Genomic DNA, 6,517 nt, shown 5'->3' with positions numbered 1-6,517 from the left:
TCCCTGGCCATCACAAATCAACACACCACACACAGCCACACACACACACACACACACACACACACACACACACCACACCACACACACACACCACACACACCACACACGCGCACACACACACACAGCACACACACACTACCACACACACCAACACACACACACACACACACACCACACACACACACACACACACACACACCGCGCGGCGGCGACGCGCGCGCCCGCCCATCCCATACGACAGACAGACATAGACAGACGCACACGATGTCGCAAACGTGGCGCGCTTTCCCCACGGTGTATGCGCGCAGCGCACACGAACACAGAAATCACACGCGCACAGACTTTTCACGCGCGCTCGCACGCACTTCACACACAGAACAAAAAAGACTGATTTCTGCCAAGAACAATTAATACAACTATCATTACGTTATTTCTTCATTCCTACATTACATTCTTACCATCGAGATATTTATTTGTATTAATATACTAATATATGGAATAATGAAATATCTTGTACTAGTTAAGTTATTGACGGTTTATATTCCTATAAAAGATTTTATACGGACATATAAATAAATTTATATATATAAATATAGTAATGCCAACCACCTCCATGCACTACAGCCGCGTTACACCCGTGCACCACACACATACGCGGCTTATGCGCACCGCACGCTCACGCACGCCACACGTCTTTCACATAGGCACTGACTAGGGCTCGCTGGTTTATATCGCTCTTCACTGGATGACAGCCCGCTGTCCTTCTCATCATCACATTGCTGGTCGAAGCTGTCAGGTGTCGCAAAAAATCGCCAGTGTCTGAATGCGGGACTGTTGTGCTCGTTGGCGTTGGCTTTAAGGATTTCTTCATGGCTTCTATTGATCGCAGGTGGCGTCCGACCACGACGACCATGATAGAGACAAGTGATCGTGAAAATACCTCGATACTCTGAGCCATCGTGTTATATACGAAATCACTGATTTCAGGAATTGCGTCGCCGGTTGACTGGTGATTCCCGGTCACAACGCTGGCAGCAGATGTGGACACACAAGCCCCAATATCAATATCCCTCCTCAGGCCCGTCATACCCATCCGCGGAAGCTGACGCAAGGCTGGGTTTGAAGGCGTCGTTGTTTGAGCGTCTTCATGTCTCATGGATTGCTGCTCATCGCTGATTATTGGTCCGCTCAGCATGTCAGAGATGTCGTTTACTTCGTTGGCATTAAACGTTTTATTATCTGCACCTTTACTGAGAAACTGTACCACACGATCGGTCCACATGTCAATTTCAGAGCCACCAAGTGCTGGTCCTGAAATTTCTGGATGTTTAATTGCGAAGGCCTTTTCAGTGAGAACCTGCATCATGTCCGTAGCTAAATCATTGGCAAATGATGACATCTCAACACTTCGGTTATCATACACTTGACTCTCAACAATTCTAGGCCTTCCCCTGGACTCGTAGGCGTGGGTTCTTCTAATTGTCGAATTAGCTAGAAATTCAGGGGACTCAAATGTGTTGGTTATCTCTCCATGTTGTGGATTTTTATTGGCTATTTTTTGATCGGTAACGACTTCAGTCAGTTGTTCATTGTTTATCTCGGACGGCTTTCTAAACTTCATATATTTACTGCCATAGTTTAAAAGTCTTCTAAAGAATCCCTGACGTGACGGTGATGAAGGTTTCATGTCGTTGTTGTTGTTTGTATTGCTGTCATTATTAATTACCGCATCGCATTCTAGGGACGCTACGTTCTTATCTGCAGTTGTTGGCTTCGCATCGGTTTTCTGTTTACACGTCGTAGCGCCATCTGCATGACAAGGACAGTGTTCTCGATTAAAAACAAGAAACAGCAAAGTCGCTAGTCTTGTCCTCAATAGTAGCTGAAAGTTTATAAGCTGGTTCCGGTCTCGGAAAATTACACGCTATGAGTCCATTTACCAAGAAATACACGCCAGACTCAATGATTCATGATATTATACAGTAATTATAATAATTAATATAATTTGTATTATAATTATAATGTAAGATTGTATTGTGTACATCAGTTACCTGATAGGTCAGATGTCACAGCTTTCTTTTTTGGAGGGAACTTGCGTGGAGGTTTAGGCGGAGCAATTCGTTTACCGGTAACTATATCGCGGACTTCATCGATGACGATGGTGATGTCTTCAACGGCGTCATGAGATTCACGAATAGATTCCGGTCTCGTCAAGATAGTAGCTAAACGAACATTTAACAGTATGTACGTGGCTGTTTTCAAAAAAATAATATAGTCATTTCGTCGTCAATTCAAAGATCTTGAACATACATCAGTTACCTACACATCAGTTACCTGGTCGTTCAAAAGTTTCAGCTTTCTTCTTTGGAGAAAACTTTCGGGGAGGTTTGGGTGGAGCGATCTTCTTGCGGGGAGTTGTCTCATTGACTTCATTAAGGATGGTTGTGTTGCCTTTAATAGTGGATGCTGGTTTCGTTTCTGGAAAAACAGCCGCTGATAACAACGCCAATGTCACAAACGAATACGAAATTTAGGTTTAAATAAAATGTTAATCTATTTGTCTGTTCGACTGAGATGCTACACATAATATAAGATTACAATATTACGATTGTGTAAAAATTATTGTAACCATATAAACAATCATATCAACGGACATTCATATTAAATCACTGATTATAACAACAAGTAAATGTAGTTTAATTAACTGAGGCAACAAGTTACTTGTGGTGCCGAGCGTCTCATCAACGGTAACAACTGTTGCTGGTGCAGATGGATTATCATCAACAACATGACGGACTTTATTAGTGCACGCAATAGCTTCCAACTGTGTAATTCCTGCAAAACGGATTTGATCAATTACACAATAAAACGATACCCATCTAACCATCTAATCATGCAGGGGTTCGTGAATTGTAACAAGAACTTACTATTAGAATTAATATTTTTATTCAGCTGTCCATGATGTGTCCGCAAGGTTTCTTTCCCAGCAGATATACGCCCCGGATGATGTCTTTGTGATCTAGCAGAAAGGGTTGAAGAGCTCAAGCTATTGGCACCATGCTGAACGTGACGGCCTCCTGAAATCCATACAGGTGAAACACACATCGAAGAGTGGTTAAAATATGCCTGCATGGAAACGATAATTAATGATTCCTCGGCTATATTTTAACTGTAGCTGATCTAATATCATCAAATGTTGAATTCATAAATTGCTTACCTGGTACGTATCCAGCCTTCTGCTTATGAACCGGAATCTGATTGCGAGCGAAGACTCGCCGTGTTTCATTGACTTGATAAATGCAAAGTTTCTTTGTTAATATACTTTATTGTCACGAGTAGAATCTATCTAAACATACATAGCGTCCTCGAACAGTTATAGACACATAGCTACTGTGAGGTATAGTAATACTAATAGTTAATCAGAGGTGAATACCTTATCTCAGTCGAGGCAACACAGGACGTGACACGAATGATCTTTTCAATAACAAAAAATGCATAGAATAACTTATACAGTAATTAAGAAGCTTACCATCTTTAAGATGCTCACGAGATTTTACTCTACTGATCTTTTCTACGTCCATTCTATTCGCCGAGTTGATGTGTTTCTTCGGCTGACTGCCCAGGCATCTTACGATGGACTCCAGCGCGTAAAATGGCAGACAAACAACTGCGGTGACTACGATACAGCTCACAAGGAAGGTCCAGTCCGGAGATAGTTTCCACTGCTCTTGGTCGACACCCAGCTCGCTGAGATCGATGGTATTCATCGTGATCTGGCTGAAGAAGGTAGCGCTCACGAGAAAGAAGAGGAGGTTTAACATCTCCATTCTCTGTCCTCCGATGTTGTCGAGCAGGAACAGCCAAACACAGATGTTGCTGGCTCGTGATTTTCTACGCTGATGATGTTTGGCGTCCCGCTGTAATACAGAAACGTAATAGCTTAGGCAAAAACATTAAGATGTCACATAACACATTACGTACTAGGATAAAGTAAAACATCTTGTCACTAATAATTCATAGTAAATCACATAGGTGCGCTTATTCATTATAAAAAATATGATATTCTTATGCGAAGTTAAACACAAGTTATTAATTCACCAGAAATTGCATGTGCGCTGTTATTTGTTATCAAAAAACAGGATATTGTAATGCAAATTTAAACCAAATCGTATACTTGCCCGCTGTGTTCTATTCAACATGTAAACCACGACGAGTAGTGCGGTATACAGCAGAATGAAAGCGGAGACACAGGCCAGCATAATGATGCCGCCATCCTCCAAGACCAGTTGCGGCAGGTTGAGCTGCGCAGGACGAGGCCGCGCGCTGACATGACGGTTCTCTGCAGCAGAAAAATACAACCAATATTCATGTATTTGCTATTTACGTTATGTTCATTGAAATTAGATATATCTTTGTACTTATATAATAATGATAGTATAATATCATTGTCAGTATATATATTTTTATACGCCGTATAAAGATAGAGAGAGAGAGAGAACAAGAGAGAGAACAGGATTTATTAGAGAGAGATACGGAGATTTATTAGAGAGGGATACGGAGATTTATTAGAGAGTGATGAAGGCCGTAGGCGTAGCCGTGCCTAGGCCACGTTCTTTGTTCATGCATTTCAATTTCTTTGTAGAAACAGACCGCTTTTCTACTCCTCATATAGCTCGTTGTTGCACGCTAGATTGTTCAAAGTAAAAACCTTCATATAGTGATAATATTTATGCGTCCTTGTATAGTGTCAGAAAGAGGCGAAGAACTCAAGAGAAATCGTATAAAGCATCTTGTGCTTGGTGTCTCAAGTAGTGCAGCCCTATGGGCTGTGCGTGTGAATCACGCTCTGACATCCAGAGGTGCTTGTGTCAGAAACTCACCGGACAATATGTCGTTTAGACCTTGTGTGATGGTTCTTCTAGCGTGGCCTGCCTATGCATACGGCCAGTCCATCTGTGGGAAAACGGTAAGACAAATATTTACGATACTAGATACATTTGAGTGTTTTATTTTTATGCGAAATATATGAAAAAAATATGCTAATGATATATAGATGTAAAGAATGAATATACACGGTAATTATATACGTGTGTAATACGCCTGCTTGCGCGCGTGCGCGCGTGTGTGTGTGGCTGGGTATCGGTGTGTGTGTGTGTGTGTGTGTGTGGTGTGTGTGTTGTGTGTGTATGTGCGCGCGCGCGTGTGTGTGTGTGTGTGCGTGTGTGTGTGTGTGTGTGTGTGTTTGGTGTGTGTGTGTTGTGGTGTGTGTGTTGTGTGTGTGTTTTGTGTGTGCATGTGTGTGTGTGTGTGTGTGTGTGATGCATGTGTGTGCGTGCGTGCGTGTGTTTGTGTTTGTGTTTGTGTGTACGTGCGTGTGTGTGTGCGTGCGCGCGCGTGTCTGTGTGATGCACGTGTAACCCTGTGTGCATGGAGGTGGTTTTATTATATATTTATATATATATTTTATTATATGTCGTATAAAAGCTTTTATAGGAATATAACCGTATAACTACTAGTAAAGATATTTCATTATTCTAATTATATATATGCAAATAAATATCCGATGGTAAAAATTAATGTAAATAAGAATAAGTGAATGATGGTTGTATTATTGTTCTGCAGAAATCAGTCTTGTCTTGTGTGAGGGCGTGCGAGCGCGCGTGAAATCTGTGCGCTGTGTGATTTCTGTGTGCGTGCCTGCGCGCATACCTGTGAACGCGCGCACGTTTGCGACATGTGTGCGTCGTCTATGTCTGTTTGCGTATGATGTCGCGTATGTGTGTGTGTGGTGTGTGTTGTGTGTGCGTTGCGTGTGTGCGTGCGTGCGCGCGCGTGTGTGTGTGTGTGTGTGTGTGTTGGTGATGTGGTGTGTGTGTGTGGTGTGTGAGTCTTCTCCTCTCCTCTCTCTCGCGCTCTCTTCTCTCTCTCTCTCTCTCTCTCTTCTCTCTCTCTCCGTGTCTCTCTCTCACCCTCTCTCTCTGTGTCGCTCTCTTACCTCTCTCGTGTGCGTGTCTCTCCTTTCTCCAGCTCTCGTCGTTTCTCCGCCCTGCTTTCTCTCTCCTCACTCTCTCTTGCATCTCACTCTATGGTAACTGTAGTGTGTGGTGTGAGTGTGTGTCGTTGAGTGGTGTGGTGTGTGTGTGTGTGTAGTAAATGTTGTGTGACGATCGTGTGATGCGGTCGTGACGTGCGTGATTGGATGTGAGGTGAGACCTTGGTGTAGTTGGAATTGTGGTGTGTGTGTGTGATGGGTGTGTGTGTGTGTGTGTGGTGTGAGTGTGTGTGTGAGTGTGAGCGTGTGTTGTGTGGTGTGTGTGTGTGTGTGTGTGTGTGTGTGGTGTGTGTGTGTGTGTGTGGTGCGTGTGTGTGTGAGAGAGAGAGAGAGAGAGAGTCTTTCTCGCTCGCTCTTTTTCTCTCTTTCTCTTGTTCTCTCTCATTGTTTAATTGTTGTATCTCTCTCTAAATAAATCACTCTCTAATAAATCTCCGTATCCCTCTCTAATAAATCTCCGTATCC

The 6,517-nt window shown here is 43.0% G+C and overlaps 1 long non-coding RNA gene across 1 annotated transcript; it reads right to left on the bottom strand.

Annotated features, from left to right (window-relative positions):
- Window positions 1-2,396: 2,396 nt before the first annotated feature.
- On the bottom strand, window positions 2,397-3,007 carry LOC106806220. The gene is made up of 3 exons (XR_001393515.1): window positions 2,928-3,007; window positions 2,722-2,835; window positions 2,397-2,478 (listed from the first exon to the last, which is right to left on the bottom strand). It is a non-coding gene; the product is annotated as an uncharacterized LOC106806220 (long non-coding RNA).
- Between the last annotated feature and the right edge of the window lie 3,510 nt (window positions 3,008-6,517).

The sequence above is a fragment of the Priapulus caudatus genome, unplaced genomic scaffold (genome assembly GCF_000485595.1).
Source record: "Priapulus caudatus unplaced genomic scaffold, Priapulus_caudatus-5.0.1 Scaffold148, whole genome shotgun sequence".
Classification (NCBI taxonomy): domain Eukaryota; kingdom Metazoa; phylum Priapulida; class Priapulimorpha; order Priapulimorphida; family Priapulidae; genus Priapulus; species Priapulus caudatus.
Note: the sequence above shows the minus strand (reverse complement) of the source record. Positions and strands in the feature narration are given on the sequence as shown.